We start from the raw sequence: 19,213 nt of genomic DNA on the forward strand, positions 1-19,213 counted from the left end.
GTTTGTGAATTTGTGATTTAAAATGAAAAAAAAAGGTGATATTTATAGTAAAGGGATTAGAAAGGTGTGGGAGGTATTTTTTGGCCTCTTTGGGCCCCAACCCACCGGCTAGAAGGGCCCAATGATCGACTTTTACGGCTATTTTTTTAAAAAAATTAAACAGGTAAATCGGTCCTTATCAGATCGGATCAGACCGAAACCAGTTCAACTGGATTAAAAATCGGGACTCGATTCGGTAAAGGTCCGATATAAAGGGAGACAGGTTCATTTAGTACCGGACGGACCGGTACGGGAATCGGACCGGACCGGATAAAAACCGGTTCGATTTCCACTCTTAAGCATAACCAATAAAATAGTATCAGAAGTCTTAAAACTAACATTTATGCATTTAAATCAGGTAGACCAAATTTATCCAAACACCCCCCACACTTTCCAAAATTTTAAGTAATGAGCAAACCCTTTTTCACAACTCATATGAGGCTTTGTCTAATTTCTTATGAGGGACTATTAAAAAATATAGCATGCAGACAAAACTGATTCTCCCCACATATTATCGATAGTTCATTATTTCTTAAAGGGTTCTATTTCCCGTTCGGCTAGACCATTTTGTTGGGGATTATAGGGAGCACTAACCTCATGTATGATATCATTTTTCTCTAAAAAATCTTCTAGAGTTTTAGTACTATATTTACCGCCCCTATTAGATCTAAATCTCTTTATTTTTTTGTCTAATTGATTTTTCGCTTCAACTTTGAATTTCAAAAACATGCTTTCAGCTTTATCTTTGGACTTAAGAAGATATACCTTAGTGTATCTAGAAAAGTCATCAACAAAAGTAATATAATATTTTTTTCCACCTTTGCTAACATTGTTCTTGAAATCTGCTAAATCTGAATGTATTAGTTCAAGTAATTTGGTCTTTCTACCAATACAATATTTGAAAGTTTTCTTGGCATGCTTTGCTTCTACACACAGGACATTTAGAAATATCATTAGTTTTTTCTCGTAGATTTAAGGCTTTTGATAGAAGCAATATTAACATGACCTAGTCTACCATGCCATAAGTTAATAAACTCAACAATATAAGCAGATTTTGAAATACTTGCTTTATTGACAATCTCTTGAACAATGTTCAATACAAATAATCCTCCACTAAGATATTTTTTCCTAGCAGGGGTGTCTGCCATGAAATTTGCCACGGTTTTACCTCCGTGGTAACATTCTTCTAGCCACGGTCTAGATTGGGGTTTAGCCACGGTCTACCCATGGGTAAATTTCCCAACAACAAATCATGACTTACCCATAAATTAACCGTGGCTAATTTATGCGTTGGTAATTTGCTCATAACTTTCGTACAGAACATGGACTAGCTACGGTTCAACTGTGGCAAAAGTGTATTTTTTTTTAAAAAAAAATTCCCTGCTATATATCACAATATCAATACACTAATTTATAGGCATTCACAGTGATCACATAATTATCACTTGATAAAATAAAATGATTTCCAAATGATTCACTGATAAATTGACTAGCATACAAAAAATTCCAACATTGTTCTACATATAGTCACAAAACATAAGATCTTCAAACCTTGAATATTCATACAAAATACTATAAATGCTAGAGTAATGAAAATACTAAAAGTTAAATGAAACACCATATCTATATAGTTTGTTTTCAAATATACTAAAGGCTAAGAAGATTAGTCTCATTTTGCACAAGCCGATTCTTAGTTTCCTCGAGCGTTTATTTGGTCGCCTCAAGCTGTTCTTTGGTCTCTTTATATCCCTTTCTTTCAAGGTTTCCACATGTTTCTCTAGGTCTCCAACATGTTGATGAGACATACTACTAGAGCTACCCAAGATTCGCATGACTAATTGAATACGAGACACTCCAAAAGCATTTGAAGGGTAAATATTACCACCTAAACCACGCACGCGGCCAGAATGTTCAACTCCATACAGTTTTCCAATGGCATTATTAGGATGAGCTAGTATCTTCATAGGAACACACGAACTGGCAGCAAGTTCCTGATCTTTAGGTAGATGCTCAGATATCTTATCCAACAAGAAAGGATATATTCACATTACTAAAAGCAAATAGAACACATCACAAAGCACTACTACTAACAGAAGTTAACAGAATTTGTACAAAAAAATATTAACAAAAGTATTACTACAAGACATCAACCATTCTGACAAAAACTTAAAATAAAAATCACTTTCTAATGTGTAATGAGACAACACAAAACAAACGATCACAACTTCAGAGTTATTTGACGATTAAAGAGGAAGAGCATCCTAGGCAGACACATTTACAGCACAAAGGCAACTGCTAGAAAAATAAGCTCAATTTTTCACCTACATTATTTATTTTTTGTTTTTATTCTTTGATAGCTAATTGAGTCTTATGCTATGCTATGGACCAAAGAAAAAAGACAAGAATAAATCAACACCATAAGTGAAATTTGAAAATGGACTGGTATATAAATCTTATAGCTAAAATAATTCCTTCTTCATTCACATAATTACCATCCTTCTTCAGTAACGTTGACAAAATAACCTCACTCCAACAGTCAAGTCTTTCCAATTTTTGCTCTTGTCATTAATCAAGTACATATAAATAAAATATAAACGTGAAATACATTTCACTTGATACAATAAAATGATTTCCAAATAGAATTCAAGGTTAAGAAACATATCATTTGACGACCTCTCCTTGCATTGCTTTAGCTAACACGGGCATGCGAGAGTTAAAGTTTCTTTCTATTTTTTAATTTTTGTGCACTTTGTTTCTGTAATTCTCAAACATAAATTTACATGTAATAGAAGGGCACAATTTCACAAGATGTGGGACAGAAGTTCTTAAAGCTACATAAATCGCTTTAACACGGTCAACACCAACAATATTACTTAATGAAAGTAAACAAAAATCTGTCTTAAATTTTCAGACTCACAATGGTCTTTATTACACGTTCATTTAGATTGCTCAACAATGATACAAGTGTATCCTATTTCATAATTGTTGGCATCTTAAAAGGAGTATCTACTTCCACATAAAGGATGCAATATAAAATTTAAAAGGAAGATATCGGAGCGAGAAAAGAATTTAAGCTATAATGATGTTGAAGGGAGAGAGAAAAATCAGACATTGCAAAGACGAAACAAGAACTTACCAACATATCTGAAGCATTCATTGACATCACATAGGTTTCTTATAAGTAACTAGTAATTTTCAGCCATTTTTGTCTCTACTACAGATTTAGCTTATAAGTTATAACTTCTGATTCTTACTGTATTTATAGTTGAAGGCATATTTAAATGTACAAAATGAGTTATATTGTGTATGTACAGGACTTAGGAGTTAGAAAGTTTCGTATTTTTTCCTTTCCTTACTTTCCTAAAGTAAAGTTGCTACATAGCAGGAGTCCAATGGAGTAGCAGGCTGAAAACTAATGCAAATGATGTTTTATGGGATGCTATCTACAGAATGACACTTACAACGATAATTTAACACTTGTGGCAGATATTTAACAGAGGATATTCCAAAATAATAGTAAAGAACAAAAAGAAACAATCAACTTTAATATGAAATTACTTCTAACCTCTAATGTGGACAAGTAACGACTCATTTTCACTTGTGAGCTAATTCCAACAAAACTTGAAGATATTAAATTGCCATTACCGAGAGTAAGATCTGTAATAATCTCATTCACAACTTGGTCTTCTCGTTGATCCAAATTTAGGGAAGTTGTGCTATTGTTGTCAGCTTATTGTTTTCGTAGGCATTCCAAAAATGATTGTGCTGATTGCTTTACAACTAGTAAACCCAATAAAACGTAAAACAAGTAGTATCGTATTTGATCCCAGATAGGCAATGCTCTTTAATTTTACAAATGTTGGTCTTAAATTCACGTTCCTTATGCAGAAACAAACGATAACTAGAACACGGTTTGAAATGCACATAACAAAAAAAAGGAGATCTAATCCTGCGAAATTTTACACCTCTCAAGATTTATATATAAGCACAGAGGTTATCGTTTTATGGTAGTAATTCCTCCAATGAATAATCTTATATACAAAATTCGTGGTGAAAATCTATCCATCAATCTTTCCAGAGGTGTGAGCATGATTTTTTCAACATAAATAAACTAGGATTTATAACCTACCACTAAAAGTTATATTCTTTACAACTAGAAAACTCAATTAAAACACATCAAATTGCAGATTTCAAAGCTCATAACTTCAATTAACAAAAATTTTATCCAAAACCCTACATTCAATTTGCAGTTTAAACACACTATATTGCAAAGATTTATTACTTGAACGAAGCAAGCTTACCACATTCCACAACTATTTGAAGCTGGTTTTGACAGATTTCGATTTTGAAGAAGAGAGTTGAATTTTGGGCAGAAATCGATTTTGAAGAATAGAATTGAATTTTGGGCAGAAATCGGTTTAGATTTTAAGGGTTGGTTTTGGGTGAAGTGATGAATAGAGGGAAAAAATAGAAAAGGAGGCAAATGAAAAAATAAAGGGAGGGAATGAAATTTTACCAACCTATTGTTATAAATGGGCCTAGACAAGTATTGGCAAAGATGTATGCCGCTTTGCCAATACTTGTCTAGGCTCATTCATAACACCTATTTTAGCCATAGTTCGTACTACTTGGATAATTTTTTATTTTTCAGCTAATTTTGTCACAATTTTTGCGAACGTGGCTATAAGGTAAGTTTTTTGATAATGAAGATAAAGTTTTCTCAGAAGTTAATTGAAGTTAACTTTTACAATACCTATAACTCCAAAAGTACTGGAATTATCCATTTAAACACACTCTCTATCAGTGAACTCCTCAAAGTTATGGAATAAACTTTTATTGGCACAAAAATGGTTTGAGCATCTTTGCCTAGCACACGGTCATCTTTTTTAGACACCAATTTTGCCTCAACGACTACAACAACAATCGCTTCATTATCCTCAACAAGATGAACTTGTACATCATTTTGTCCTTCCTGTTTTGAGTCTTGCCTTTTTCTTTGATAGCACTTGGCAGTCCTATGATCATTTTTTCCATAGACAAAATAAGGGCACTTTGATTTTTGCTTTCCGGCTTGTTAATTTGATTGTTTTCTTTATATGTTCCTTTTTCAAGAATTTCTTATGTTTGCCTTTGAATCTGTCTTTCACAAAGTACTAGAAGATTCAACAAGATTAGCTTTAGAAGAATTAAGAGAAAGTTCTTCCATCTTATGTTTGAAACGGTTCGCCTCTTCAGTCCTTATATAACTAATACGTTTCAGGAGAGTTAATTTTTTTTAATGTTTTAATTGATTTCTATAATCGCTCTAAGATGATGAGGTATTATTAAGCAGAACATTAGCCTGAAATATCTCACACATCTTCATGTCCTCGTTGAGAACATCAACAATTAAGTTCTCATATTCGTGAATTTGTTTCATTATTGACTTATTAACAACCATATGGAATTTAATTAACTGACCGACACCATATTATTTCTTTCCTGTATCATCAACACCATATTTCTATTCCAAACTATCCTACATTTCTTTGACAAATTTATAATAAATAAATCAAATAAATGATTAGTCATATGATTTAGCAAGTGTCCTCTCACAATTTTGTTATCCTTTGCAAACTTCTGTTTAACAACATCATCAACAACCATAATATTGCTAGAATTAATAGTATTTGAACCATACATAGAAGGTTCGTTACATAAAACATAATCAACTTCTAATCATTCAAAGAAAATTAAAAGTTTTTATGATGTACGTTTAAAATTTTTTCCATCCAAACGCTCATGTTTTGACAAATCGGAAAAAGTTTTGTGCAAAGAAAGAATCATTTATCAATATTGTTTGTTAGTAAAATTTCTTTCAAATTAAAATATACAATATTGATATTGAATTGAAATTACAAAGTAGTAAATAACTTATCACAAATACTGTGTCGTAGCAAGCCACTGCTTTAAAAGTGATTTTGGCCGGACTATGGTGCAAATCATAATAGTCGGTCACTCCCCAAGGTTCCACAGTTATCCTCAAACACGTGCCCTCGTGGTTGAAAGTTTGGAATTGCACAAAAATACTTTTCCTAAAATCCACAATGGGAAGAATGATTATTTAACCCAATAAAAAAATTGAAGGAGATGGCAAATGAGAAAATGATTTTTCTTCTTCTCTATGTATATAGCTCCCAAGTGACACTCCTTATATAGGAAATTCATTTATGTTTTCAACCATCAAAAGAATGTAAGAAACTAACGTATAATAATTGTACTCTTACTTTAATAACAAATTTGTCATAATACAAAAGTAACTTTAAGTCTTCTAAATACTTCATATATTTACTTACAAAATTAAGAAGCAGACACTTGAGATAAATGTGAATTATTAATGTGGAAGTAACTCTCTTATTTCACGAATACTAACAAATTAACAATATTCACATAGATTAATTACGGAGGATTAAAAGATGTGGCTTATCATTTGCATTAAAAGAAAAGGAATATCATCCACAAGTATTACATGTGTTCGTTCAGGAGGTCACTTTACTTGCATAGAGTTCCTAAGTCGATTGACATGTCCTTTTTTTAATTCAGAGTTGTTTAAAGTCTAGTAAGAAAGATCTTATCAATTCACTATCAATAAAGTATAAAGATCTAGTATCTCAAAAATGCCTTTCTCATTGCATATTGTTGTTTGACAGAGACGAGATTGTTCGCTACTCAAAAGATAGACAAACTTATGTGAAATTTAAAGTTATATAGCTTAAATATTTCAAAGACTTCAATGAAAAGTAAATATGAACTTATGAGTTTAGAAGCAACTATTTCCTGCAATGCGAGGACTAGCACTCAATGTTTTACTGCGAATTACAACATAAATTTAGTGCTTTTAACTTACAGAAACTTCAGAGCAAAATATGAGAAAAATTTGGCAAAACATTCACATATAGTAACTTTGAATAGCCATTTCACAATCCGAGTCTCCCGACAATATAAAATTCAAGAAACTTCAAATGGTAAGAGGCCATGAAAAATGATATGCAAACATTTGATATAAACTTGACATAATGTATATGTATGGTTCATTGTAATATATATTTTTTGTTAAATGATTAATTGTAAAGAAATTTAATCATTCATAGTAAAATATTACATGATGTTCATTGTTTCTTAATAATCAATTATTATTCATTGTATTTTTATTCAAAATATTAGATGTATGATGGCGAGAAAAAAACTATACTGTATAAACTAAGCAAAATAGGAAATTTCTTTAAACCATATCCAAAAATGACTTCTCATTTAAAAGTGAGAAAAGGATCAAAAATACCCATTAACTTTATTTTATTGAAAGACTATACCCCTGTCATTAAAAACAAGTTATTTTTACCTTCGCCGTCAATAAACTTAACAAATATATCCCTCCTTGAATGAAAAGCCACAAATCAATTAAAATTATCCAATTTTACTTGAATTATCCAATTTTAACCTGAACCACTTAATAAAATAACCTATTTCTTTTACTCAAATCAACTTTATTTTCCCTATCATCACCATCACCACCACCAAAATCACCACTCTCTCCGAGATCTCCTTCACCACTATCACTGTACTTGGAAAAATTCTCTATGATTAGGTTGTTGGCATCAATTCTAAATGATTTTGGTTTCTAATAGGATCCATTAATTTTTGGATATAGGTAACTGGAAATGTTAACATTTGTGTAGTACTAATTACTAGCTTTAGTTTTCTCTACTTCAAATGGTTCTTGGCTACCAAAAATAACTGAGAGCCTAAGACTGACACAGAAGTCAATATCGCGAAGATCATCAAGCTCAGGTAAGATAAATTCCCCCTCCCCCCCTTCTTTTTAGAGGGTAATATGTAAAGGAGGTAGAGTAGTAGGAGAAGAAGTGATTTCAGCGATGGTGGTGAAGGAGATCCTCGGAGAGGGTTATTGCTTTAGTGGTTGTGACTTTAGTGATGGTAGGGAAAACAAAATTGATTTGGGTAAAAGAAATGAGTTATATTTAAAGTGGGTTAGGTCGGATAAAAATCGGGCAATTTAATTAAAATCGAGTAAGTTTAATTGATTTGAGGCTTTCCATCCGAGGAGGAGTATATTTGTTAAGTTTGATGACAGGGGTAAAAATAACTTGATTTTAACGGAATGGGTAAAGTCAACCAATAAAATAAAATCGAGGGATATTTTTGACCCTTTTTCCTTTAAATTTTTTTGTAAAATCAACAATGATAGATCAAATACGTAAAGCATTATGTGACTATTAAAGATATCATTCCACAAGCACTCAAAAAGGTTTACAGTTGTGGCTTGATGAAAACCTTAATTTAAAAGTTAGCCAAGGTACAATATCAAACATAATCAAACGATCAACTAAATATATTTTGACTGACTTAGAAAAATGAAAGGATATAAAGCGACACAAGTCATCAAAATTTCTTGTAACACCTCAGAAATTTTTTTGAACTAAGACTCAAACTGTTCATCGTAGTGAGTTAGGTTTTACAAAGGAATTAAAAATTTCTTAAGGATTAAGGTCAATTAACTAGATTTAGCACCAAGAGTTCCAAAAAGAACAAAATTGGAAATAGTAAAATATGAAATTTGGACAGTTAATTTAAGTATGAGTTTTGAGTAAACTTCAAACGACTATATCTCCTATTACATGATTATTTAGGTGTGATACATGATACCATATGAAATATCTTTGAATTATCTTTCCAACACCATCGAGTTTGCTAAGTTTCGAGTTCAAATGAGTGAGATCTGACCTTTTGAAGTTAGGATGTCCAGTTAAGGAAAGTTAGTAAAAAATAGTGAGGGTATTTTGGTATTTTCCTTACCCAATCAAATTTAATTCATTTTTGGTGAGGTTTAAGAGTCTAATCCTATTAGTTTCAGTATAATCCTATTATACGCTTAGGGCTTTAATTGAGAGTTCAAGAAGAGACAAGAAGAGAAAAAAAGAGAAAAAAAGAGAAAAGAGGAAAAGATGAAGCCGTTCGTCGACTTTCTTGAGTGTAGTTGCGAATTTTCGCCATGGGTTTAATCCCTAAGAGGTATGTCAGCTTCCATAGAATTGGGTTTGTTCACCCACACGCCTAACATGTTATTTTCAGCATCATTTCATTCTAAAAAAGTTGAAGGATTCAAGTTCTTTATAGGTGTTCTTGAGGTTTATTTCTTGTTGGGGTTTTGATGATTTCTAGAAATGAAAGTGATTGTTTGGAAAGTTATTTAGAGTGTATTAGTGTTTACTTAGGTTGGGTAATTGAATCTAAGAAAAATTTGAGAAAAGAATTTGATTAAAAGCAATTTAGGGTTAGAAAATGAGAGACAAAATTCGTCGAGAGCTTGCCTTGAGAAATGCTGGCGCGGCACGCCCCAGATACACCCAAGGGGATAGGGCGGCGCACCGCATCCTCTGATGTTAGGGGCTGGCGTTGATATACCGTGGTTTCACGGTATTATTAATACTTTTTCCTTAAGTTTAGTGTATCCAAAAGCCTTTTTGTGCTAATTTTTATATAAGTTTCTCTTTATTTGCAGGAAATCTGTCCAAAGATGAACGTGGAGATTTTGAGCGAAGAAATGCAGAAGAGACCACCTACGGAGCTTGTGACGGTCCATCATGCTTGTGACGGTCCGTAGGTGGCAGCGTAGTGAAGTTGCTGAAGGAAGATGGGAAGTCTGACCAAGTGTGGGGTTACGGAGTCCATGACGGTCCGTCGTGTCTATGAACGGTCCGTCCTGCAGGTTCGTCATGAAGTTCAGAAAAGTAGTCCCAGTACCCATATTTCAAGAGTTTAAGTGTTTTGAAACGAAGACCCTTGACGGACCGTCGTGTCTGTGACGATCCGTCATACATGCCGTTGAGGGTAATGAAGAGAGCAACAGAAGAAATTGAACAAGTATGGGACGACGGAGTCCATGACGGTCCATCGTGACCACGACGATCCGTCGCGAGGTCCGTCGACCCAGCCGCGTTTTGACAGATTTCCAGCAAATAGAATCCTTGTTTTCTTAGGTTTTTATTTTCTATAGATAGTTCAAAAAACCTCGTTTTTGAGGTTAGACACTGTATTATTAGGTTAGACACGGTATTATTAGTTAGACTCTAGATTATTTGGTTAGGCTTTTGATTATCATTAGACTTTTTGTGAGATTCTTGATTACTTTGAGATTATTGCAAGTAATTGTTGGTGATTTTTGTTGATTAATGAAGCAAACTTTCGGATTTTACTCTATCTCATTGAAGTAAGTACATGAATTCTTATATAATATATTTGAATATTGTGATTATGACTATGGGTAACTAAACTCCATAACTAGGGTTGTAGGAACCATAGGCAAATAATGAGGTAAAACCCAACTAAAATAACAATTCTAGAATAGTGTCTTGCATGTATTAATAATTCTTTCGCTTAGAAGTCTTTTTAACAGATGACCAACGTTAGAACTCGCCTTAATGCTACTTGCCGGACCAAGAAGGTAGATAATAGGTAAAGAATTATCAACATAGATTTAGTGTATACTATCTAATAGGCTAGTATTGATTGGTACGAGGTAATAACTTGGTCAAATATCGAATACGATGCTTAATATAAGGTAAAGGTAAGGGTTAGTCAAGCAACACACGTAGCCAGACCAAGGTGCGGAGTAAAATTTTCTAGATGCAGGACCAAGGATTTAGAAATACATAACTTATCACTTTGCATGCAAGATACTAGGAAGGAATTATTATAGTGAGAATTATCAAGTTATGAACGTGCGGGGAACACGTAAACCCTAGTTACTTTGATTAATTGATTAATCTCCAACATTCAAAGCTGTTAAGTGTCTCTTTCAATTTCGCTAGTTAGTTTCATTTATTTAGAAATAGAAAACCCCCCTTTTATTGTTTTTGCTTTCCAAGGAAGTAATTGACCGAACAATAGTAATAATAGGTTAAATTTAAGTCTAAACTATTTTCCTCATAGGAACGATCCCAACCTCACTAGTTGGGTTATTTACTTGACATGACCGCTTTACTTCTTATTTGAGAAGTAAGTTTGAGCATATCAAATTTTGGTGCTGCTGCCGGGGAAAGTAGCTTTTAGATTAACTTGAACTTATTACTATAGTTTAGTTGAGGAAGAAAACCCTTGTTTCCCTACGATCACGAATTAGAGCGTACACTACGCAACATGAATCGAAACTTGGGAATCAATGTGATGATCTAAACCAGAACATCCCAGCTCCGGTTGATGTTCATGGTCAGTTGTTACCGATGCTCCGGGTGAACACCAACAGAGGGGACAAAATCCCGCCCCACGGCCCCAAGAATACTACAGAGGCTATGACAACATTACAGACTCTGATGGGCTACTTGTCTTGCCTCCTTTACCATCAGGCCATACTTTTGTGGTAACTAGTAGCCTGATGCAAATGCTCACTTCCAAAGGTTTGTTTTCAGGACTACCTTCTGAGGATCCACATGCCCATATAGCTAAGGTAAGGGCAGTGTGTAAAAGTTGTGTAGGGAGGCCTGACTTGGACTTGGATGTAATAGGGCTTAGAGTGTTTCCTCTCTCACTGACGGCAGAGGCTGCTATATGGTTCACTGAGCTCCTTTATAACTCAATTTTCACTAGGAACCAACTAAGGGAGCTATTCGGTATCCAAGAAACTAAACCACAAAGACAGAGTGAACAACTTTGTGGCACTACCAGGAGAGTCAGTTAGTAGTTCTTGGGATAAGTTCACCTCGTTCTTGAGAAGTGTCCCAAATCACCGTATAGATGATGAGTCACTGAAGGAATACTTCTATCGAGGACAGAATGATAATAATAAAGCGGTGTTGGACACTATAGCAGGTGAATCTTATGGGGAGTGTCCTTATGTTGAGATTGCTGAAAAATTAGAGAAAATCTTCCGGAATAATAAAGCTTGGAGTACTAGGAAGTCAGGTACCGGGAGAAACACCTTCGCAGTGCAGTCCACTCACAACCCAGCCACAGATGAGATTCGTGAAGAAATGGCTCAGATGAGAACTGACCTTGGGTTGGTACTAAAACATGTCATTGGGGGTGCAGAAAAGATAAATGCAGTCAACTACTTGTCGAAACCACCGCCACCTAATGATGAATGTTATTATGCGGAGGACACCTATGCAGTAAATGAGCAGACGGGGGGTTTCTGAGCGAGCGCCCAAGGATCAAATCAGGATAATTGGCGCCAAGGTCAAGGGAACCAAGGTCGGATCTATGGTAACTATAACCGTGAGGGTCATTATGTCCGAGATGGAAACTACAACCGTGACAACAACTTCAACAGGGGTAACTACGGTAGTAGAAATGATAGGAATGTGCCCTATGTCCCTCCTCAAAATCGTGAAGTTACTCCTAGGTCTGGTGGAGATAGTATGGAGCGAGTTGAGGATACGTTGCACAAAATGATGAGGAGGTTCGATGCTAGTGATGAGCACATTAAAGAGTTAACGGGTGATTTAGCAAATATTGGGCAAAAAGTTGATATACATGCAATATCGATTAAGCAGATCGAGTTGCAAATGGCCCAATTATCTGCGACAGTGAACACACTGCAATCGGGCACTCTTCCTAGCAAGACTGTCCAAAATCCAAAAAATGATGCGCACTGTATGGCAATCACTACTCGGGGTGGTAAGCAAACCATTGACCCATCTATGAAGGTAATTCCAATGCCTAGGCCACCACCACCCTTACCTCAGAGATTAGTGAAAAAGATCGAGGATGGTAAATATCAGCGTTTTATAACAATGCTAAAGCATCTTTCTATCAATGTCCTTTTGGTAGAAGCTCTTGAACAAATGCCCGGTTATGCCAAGTTTATGAAAGATCTGGTTACAAAGAAAAGATCAGTCACTTTCGAGGATGATGATAGACTGCAGCATTGTAGTGCTATTGCTACAAGATCTCTCGTGCAAAAGAAAGAAGATCTGGGTGCGTTCACTATTCCTTGTACAGTCGGGTCATTACATTTTGTGAAAGCATTATGTGATCTGGGGGCAAGCATAAATCTCATGCCCCTCTCGATTTACAAGAAGTTGGGTTTGGGTGACCCAAAACCCACTGCGATGCGGCTACTGATGGCTGATCGAACAGTGAAAAGGCCTATAGGGATACTCCATGATGTGCTAGTAAAAGTGGAGTCATTCATATTTCCGGCAGATTTTGTTATTCTTGATTGTGAAGTCGATTTTGAAGTACCTATTATTCTTGGGAGGTCATTCCTTGCTACAGGTAGAGCCTTAGTTGATATGGAAAAGGGGCAGATGAAATTTCGATTGAACAATGAATAAGCGACCTTCAACGTCTGTAGGACCATGAGGCAGAATAGTGAAATCCAATCAGTATCCGCCATATCCCACAAAGAAAAGATGAAGAAGGAGAATGAACAAAAAAGTGCAAAACAAGAGTTTATGGTTGGGGATTTTGTGCTGGCAGACAGTCCTGGGGTGCCATGTCTTCCAGGCAAGCTCAAGTCCAAACGGACTGGCCCTTACTTAATTACCCAAGTATTCCCTCATGGAGCAGTAGAGTTAAAAGCCAAGGAGGGAGTGCGGTTTAAGGTGAATAGAGAATGAATAAAACTCTATTTCGGGCATGCTGAATCAGTGAATGAAGTGATAGAGGCATACCATCTTGATGAAGGCTGAGTAATCAAGTGTCCTCAGTCGTGCCGCGACGTTAAATCAGGCGCTTGTTGGGAGGCAACCCAATACTTATAGTTTTTATTTCTAGTAATGGTAGCATTTTCTACTAATGGGTTTTAAATTTGCAGGCACATCACCAAGAAATTCTGCAGAAATTACTCTGCAGCAGTCACTGACGAATACAATGACGGACCTTTGCGCCTGAAACAGACCGTCGCATGAATCCGTCGTGCCAGGTACGTCTTTCTTTTATTTTCAAACCAGGGAACACACGACGGAACCAACGACGGATCATCACAACTGAGATAGACCGTTGTCGGGGAATCGTCGTGTCATTAATGAGGCGTACCCGACCCGACCCGGCTGGAGTTTTTTTTACAAAATCTTACCGTTTAAACTCCCCAACCCCTCATTTCACCCCCATTCCTTCACTATTTCTCCTATTTCCCTCCCTTTTCAACTTCCAAAATCTCTCCCTCTTCAACCGATCATTGTTCCCCCAAAATTCTCCAAAGCCCTAAAAGTTATCATCTACTAGTCGGAGTTGCTGCTGTGGGTGTCTTCTTGATCACCAAGTACCTTTCCATCTTATTTTTCTCCAATTCTCAGGTATGTGTCTCTAATTTCTACTCATTTATCTTGCATTTTTGTTTATCAATTAGTATTAGCCTAGTTCTTATTTATATGATCATTTCTTTTATATAAAATTCTGTCTAACCTAGGTTAAAAATCATCGAAATTACCGTGTTTACAACCCTAGACATAGGTGCTTTTGCATTGCTAGTTTACTAGGTATTTGGGTTAGACAAATGTATGTCCAAAACACTACAAATTTGATTTGGGTCATCGGGGATGAATGGGGTACCCCCAGTTCTGTCACTGATTTATAGAACGAGACCCCGATAACGGACCGTCGTACCCATGACTGTCATATGGTCCGTTCCAAAAGCCCTAACACTCCACTGTCCAATTTTATGCAAGTGTCCTAAAACGGACATATGTGACGGACCGTCATACCCAAGACGGTCCGTCCTGCACAACCGTTTTGGTTGTCAGAGACCCTATTCTTGAGGGTCTCTCACTTTTTCTAAGTGTCCTCTAACGGACATATGTGACGGACCGTCGTCGTTCCTGCACAACCGTTCTGGTTGTCAGAGACCCTGTTTCTAAGGGTCTCTCTCAATTTTTTTAAGTGTCCTCAAACGGACAAGTACGAAGGACCATCATACCCATGACGGTCCATCCTGTATGACCGTTATGATGGTCAGAGACCCCTCTCCTAAGGGTCTCCATATTTTTTTCAAGTGTCCTTTGACGGACACCTACGATGGACCGTCGTACCTATGACGGTCCGTTCTGCACATACCGTCACACTTGTCAGAGAATCTCCTTCAGGGTTCTCCATATACAAAAAGTCTAAGTAAGACACGACGGACCCCATGACGGTCCATCATAGTCACGACGGGCCGTCACCTGGCCCGTCGTTTGTCATTGTTACTATAGAAATGTCATTTTTATTTTTTTATTTTTTTTGTGTGGTTTTGCTTGTCTTGTTTGCTACTTCTCGTACTAATATTGATCCTTTACAGGTACTATCTACTATGGAACCAAAACAAGATTGAGTCTATGCACGCGGGCGATCGAAGTCTGTCGCCCCGTCTGCCCGCCTGGTCATTAGTTCTGATGATGAGCGTGACCCCAAGTACGTGCCCCGAGGCACTTCCACCCCTTCTCGTGCTGCACGTGCTGCCAGAGCCACACCTAAAAAGGTGGCGTCCGGCGTAGTCACTGCCTCCCAGTCTGATGAGGAGCGCACACTGACTGACACACCTTCTGGATCAGCCACCAATGAAGAAGGAGGAGCGTCTGGCTCCTTAGGAGTTTCATTGTCGGAGAAAGCCTCCGGCTCTGCTGAGGTTCCCGCACCCGCCATCGCTGCAGCGTCGGCCTCGTCTGATGAGGCTGACAGTTCGGAATCCACACCAGGTTCACCAGCTCATGCCCTCACCCTGGCTACTTACCAGCCCAACCGGTGGTGTGTCGACGGGCAATTTCAAGTCTACTCCGACGGAAAGTTCCTGAGTGACAAAGGAGTTATGACTCGAACACTCACATTGGAGCGGCGGGTCCTTATAGGGAGTCTCCCGACGATGCCTGAGATCCACAATCTCTTCACCAGACATCGCCTGGATTGGACAGCACGTCCGTTGGGACGTTATAGTGAAAAATTGGTCCGAGAGTTCTATGCATCCTACGTAGCGACTCTCCGATCGCAGACTGATAGGCGGGCTGCCCCCGCCAAACAGGCCCCACTGGAGCAGGTCCGAGTATAGGGCATTCAGGTCGATATCTCCCTGCCTGCCATCCGCCGGTTTCTATACGGCGAGGGGGTTGATGCTAATCAGACCCCTCTCACTGCCAAGTTTGACTACCGATGGAAGATTGTTAAAGATGGCCAATTCCTGCGTGAGCCATCACTGAGAGAGACCTTCAAGAGGTGGATGGCCCTGCACTTGTCCGTTGATGGAGAGGGTGCCGACTGGGTGATCGAGCCAAAGGGGGCCATCAAGAAGGCCAACTTGGCTTTCACGGCAAAGTTTTTGTGGTTGATTGTCTGCCATTGCCTTTCCCCCATAGCCGCCGATAATATCGTTACATGGGATCGAGCAGTATTGATGGCGACGATGATAGCCGGGTTCGAGGTGGATTTTGCGTGGCTTCTACAGGCAGTCATGCACGAGAGGGCTTTTAAGGTCACAACTACTTACCCTTTCCCGTGCATGATCTTTTCTCTCTGTAGGTCCGCAGGTGTGCCTATATGGCACGTTGATCAGCTAAAGACCCCTCTGAGCACTGTTGATGTCGGCCTCATCAGAGATGAGGCTAATGAGTTGGCTCCACACAGAGGGCCCCATCTAGAGCTGCCCCCACTATCTGACGATCTGGCTGATACGGTAGCCCAAGACCACACGGCTACACAGGCAGCGTCCCTGACACTACCCCGGTCGAGTCTATCCCGGGTAGTAGCACTGCCCCGAGCTCCTCTCGCACAACCCCTTTACCCGCTCTGGTCCCGCTTGCCAGGGTCCAAAAATTAGAGGCGCAAATGGCTACACTTCTGCATCATATCCAGCCGTGGATGCAGAGATCTATTTCTGAGGCAGAAGAGCGCTTGGAGCGGAAAATGGTCCAGCATACAGAGCGAAAGATCGCTGAGGTTCACCAGCGCTTGGAAGCTTTTGAGTTGCGGGTGCTAGCCCGGCCAGCTCCTCCGGTGGATGTGTCGACTCTTCAGGCTGCGGTCGACAGTCTTCGCACAGATATTGACATGATCGTAGAGGCTAGGCTGCCTGAGTCTGAGTCCCCTTCTGTCGAGCCTGCTGAAGACACGGTGTTGGCGGCCCTATTCGCCACCTCAGAGATTCCACCACCTCCCCTTCGAGAGCATGCCAAGAGGCGTAGGGGTTGAGCGGAGGATGAGGCGCGAGCAAGGAAGAAGGAGCGCCATGAGATGGAGGCTGCGAGGAGAGCCTCGCTTGCTGAGGAGGATGCGCGCCAGATGAGACCAGGAGAGTTAGCGACTGGGGCGTCTAGCTCCTGAACTGTGGAGATAGCGGGAGGCACTGCTGATAGTGTTGTTGTTGCTGAGGACACCACTGAGGGTGTCCAGATTACAGAGGAAGTGGGTTCCGGGGAACCTGACCCACCAGCTTGCTGATCGTCGGCGCTTTGCGCCCCAGGTTTGCTTCACCTACCACTCTAGTATTTCAATTTTTTTATGCATTGGGGACAATTGCATGTCTTTTTGTTGGGGGTGGGGTAAATGGAAAGTGAGTGCTAGAGTGAAGTCTGAGTAGCCCAATTCACTACCCTCTTTTGGGGTTTTCTTGCCTATGTTCTTTTTCCCCAAGAGGCTGATTACTTTTTCTGTTGAACCGGCATGTCTTATCTTGTGTACATAGTTTAATTCTGGAGAATGATGGCTAAAATGATATCCTGATAAAATGGAAAATGATGCATGACTAGGCATAGAAATTGATAAGTGTGTGTCTCTAAGCATGGCATAGAGGTACACCACTGTATTACCCTAAGTCTAAAATTCGAACTAGGTGTCTGATAATCTGGTAGAGTGATGAGATGTCAAGTGAGTGTGAGATGAATTTGAATAATCCACTATTTGTACTGAGCTAGAACTTGCCTGGTTAGTCCTGCTAAAAGTAAGCTGTAATAGACAATTAGGAAAGGATCATAGGCCCTTATTCAATATAGCCCATTTTTAGCCTAAATAAAAGAGAACCAAATGAAATTTATCCTTCTTTGATCCAAATGATCTGAGCTTAAATTAGACCTTTCTTTTTCACCCCAACTAATCTTTTCTGGGAATAATGTGTTGGCCCTGGTCCCTCCTTGGACATGTGCACCTCAGCTTATGCCAAAAGCATAAGTTGAGGTGGCTAATGCAGTAAACAACCTTTGTTATGGCCCTGACCCAACTTTGGGTACTGTGTACTTTGACTCATGGCAAAGCCATGAGTTGAGGGTGACTATTATGAGGAAAGCTCTAGAAAGTGGGGTTGAAAGAACAAAGAGAGAGAAAGAACAAAAGTAAAGTGACTCAAGAATTAGTTGAAAGAAAAGTAAAGAAAAAGAAAAATATACAAGAAATACAAGCAAGAAAAGAAGAGAGTCACTTACACAAATGAAGAAAGAAGAGAAAATAGCAAGGTGAAAGAATATGAGAAACTGGGCGAGATAAAATTATAGAAAATGGTATGTTTAGCTGATATATCAAGGAGGGCAAAAAGTCACTAAAGTATACCTAAATATCCCCTACCTGACCCTGAGCCTATGTTACAAGCTAAGAAAGTCCTATCGTGATCTAAGGGTTGTATAGCGAACTTAAGGCAGTGAAAATAAGAGAAAGCTTATGGCAATAGGTATGAATGAGTGTGAATTTGTTCTGACAGCGAGTGTTAAAAAGTAATCCTTATACTCAAATTGAAATCATTGTGTGAAAAATGAGGATTTTTTTAAAGTGAGGACACTAGTTGCAATACCGGAATTGTTAGCACCTCGGTGATAAATTGAAGAGGATAGGTGTTAGTGCATGGTGAGTTTGTGTCATGCTCTGATCCCACATAATTCAAGCCTAATAGTGATAGCATGCATAAATATGATGAGATTAATCGGGATTGATAGCCAAATGATTGCAAAGGATAAAACATGGATACTATTATACAAAGATTTTGTATTGAGTCATAGTGCGTCGCTTGAGGACAAACAACGAATTTAAGTTGAGGATGTTGATATACCGTAATTCAAGTCGTGTTTATGACGGTCCGTCCTGCAGGTTCGTCCTGAAGTTCAGAGAAGTAGTCTCAGTACCCATATTCCAAGAGTTTAAGTGTTTTGAAACGAAGACACTCGACGGACCGTCGTGTCTGTGATGATCCGTCATACTTGCCGTTGAGGGTAATGAAGAGAGCAGT

At 38.3% G+C, this 19,213-nt stretch overlaps 1 long non-coding RNA gene across 1 annotated transcript; it reads right to left on the minus strand.

Annotated features, from left to right (window-relative positions):
• Positions 1-1,498: 1,498 nt before the first annotated feature.
• LOC101244448 (uncharacterized) lies at positions 1,499-4,583 on the minus strand. The gene is made up of 2 exons (XR_183259.5): positions 4,341-4,583; positions 1,499-2,057 (listed from the first exon to the last, which is right to left on the minus strand). It is a non-coding gene; the product is annotated as an uncharacterized lncRNA (long non-coding RNA).
• Between the last annotated feature and the right edge of the window lie 14,630 nt (positions 4,584-19,213).

The sequence above is a fragment of the Solanum lycopersicum genome, chromosome 11 (assembly GCF_036512215.1).
Source record: "Solanum lycopersicum chromosome 11, SLM_r2.1".
Taxonomy (NCBI): domain Eukaryota; kingdom Viridiplantae; phylum Streptophyta; class Magnoliopsida; order Solanales; family Solanaceae; genus Solanum; species Solanum lycopersicum.